Below are 2,321 nucleotides of genomic sequence, written 5' to 3'. Positions count from 1 at the left end.
GTTATAAGGTTGGGGTAGGACTTGTAGAGCAGAATACACCTGGGAACAAAAAAGGACTTCCCAGTTTCTAGCACTGTAAAGGATCTGTCAATTCCTGATACCTCCTGCAAACGTGACCCTTGCGGGCCTCAGAGGGAATCCTGCACTTCTCTCTCCAACTTCCTTACTGTTCTGTATGTTTTCGTCAAAAAAAAGAAAGGAAAATAATATCCCTCAAAGAAACAAACATTTTATCTAAATAAGGATGTGAAGAATCCAACAGCAATGATACAACCTGCATCATAGATGCTATATGGAACCTTATATATATGAATATCATCATATCATACAGAATGAAATTCCTCTTCTTCCTTTAAAGTGAACTTCTATGTTTCAAGTTGAAAGAAGTAGTTCTACAGTTTAATTTACCCTAGGACAAGTTGTTGTCTGAGAACGAAATTATCCTTTTTCTGGAGCTCCAAGAACTCACTGTAGCAGTAGCCAAATACATAAATGTTGCAACAATTACACTTTCATTGTCCATAGAAAAACGGGTCTCATAAGCTTTTTTGGTGGATGTAGTTCTTTGGAGCTCAAAGTATTTTTTTAGATCTGCGGGGAAAAAATATCCCTTACTGTAGTAGGGGTTAATACATGCTCTAAATATTAAAATTTAATTTAAAAAATATTATATATTTGATCGATTATTTTATCATAACATTCCTTTTCTGGCCTCAGAGGAAGACTGAAGCCAGAGATATACCAGTGATTTTGTCCTCTGTCAAAGATTTATTAGATAACATATTTCACGAATAAAATCTCTGTCACATATGCTTGACTAATCTATTAAACAGGCACAACTTCAAAGGATACATAGGTGTAATAACCTGTTCATACAGAAAAAGTGGCAGGACTGTGATGTAACATTTGTGAATTTAAAGATAGTGACATAAACATATACTATAGAAAGTAGAAATATCTATATGGATGGCAAAAGGCAAAGTCAACTAAATTTGTATGCCAGCTTTGCATAGCTACATACTGGTTCTGGCTATAAATTTTTTAATAGGTTTGCTGCTCTGTCAAGATCAAAAGTTTCTGAGGAATGCTCTGCTTTTAGAAACATTTTGCTTCCCAAGTGAATCACAAGATACATGTGCTTTTGAATTTTATCACAAAAATAGTTCTTTGATTTTACACTTTATGTATTGGAAAATAAAGATTAATATTTGAAACAAAAGGAATTGAAATCTAAAGTTTCCTTGACCTAAAGACATTTTTAACAGCTTGGTTTACAGAATACACTTCTACTCTCATTCTGACTTGAAGAAAAATTCATTTCACTATATTCAAATTTTTCAGAAGATTTTAATGTTGACAAGTTCAATTATCCAGGCATTTAAGTACTTCTATTTTACTAGTGTATATTCTTCACCCCCAGGTAGTTTGTGACGAGCAAGCAAAATCAAAAAGCATTACCTTACGTGATAGTGTTTTGTTTCTGACTGCAATACACAGCATACATGACAATTATACGTTCTTCTGTGTTATGGGAGCACATGCCCTATGAGATTCACTTTTCAAGTGCATGTGGTACTGTTGTTTTGACTCACACACATGATGATATATATATAATATATATAATTATGTATATTTTATATATATTATGTATAATTATAACAAATTATGTAGTGGCCTAGTAATTAAGTCATGCATTGTACCTAGGACAATATTCACATGCTTGAAAATTAAACTCTTGCTGTTCATATTGCCACTTAGTCTTTTGCAGTTTTGAATACTTTGCTGTTGAAATGCTTTCTATCATACTTTGAACTCCACCTCATTTAATCTAGGGTGCTGAGCACTGAGAACTGCATGATCTTTGCATCTTTGGACACTCAAGGTGAAAAGCAGGCAGAAAAAGGAATTACTCTTGCCCTAGCAAGGAGCGTGTTGGTGTGGCTGACACAAAGTGTCATTTGTCCATTGTGAAGGACCAGGTATTTCCTTACATGAACATGAAATGTCCTTTGAGTCAGCCGACAAAACTGACTTAAAATGGCGTCTCCACGTGTCGCTGAACCCCCTCTGTGTGTGTAGGGGGGAGGAGCAGCGGCAGGAAGCAGGGGCGGGACTAGGTCCCGTCTGATTGGCTGAAAAGCCCGGAAATACGAAACTGGCCAATCGGGAGCACAGAAAACCCCATAAAAGAGGCAGCGCGGCACGCCCCTCTCTCTCTCTCGCTCTCTCCCCGTGTTCGGGGCGGTCCTGTCCACACACTGCCTGCCGCCGCCATTTTCCCGCCGCAAAGCCGCTCCACCGCACAGCTGCCAAGCTGCTCG

Source organism: Chaetura pelagica, unplaced genomic scaffold, assembly GCF_000747805.2.
Source record: "Chaetura pelagica isolate M959 unplaced genomic scaffold, ChaPel_1.0 scaffold90, whole genome shotgun sequence".
In the NCBI taxonomy this organism is placed as follows: Eukaryota; Metazoa; Chordata; class Aves; order Apodiformes; family Apodidae; genus Chaetura; species Chaetura pelagica.
This window is presented reverse-complemented; position numbering follows the sequence as displayed.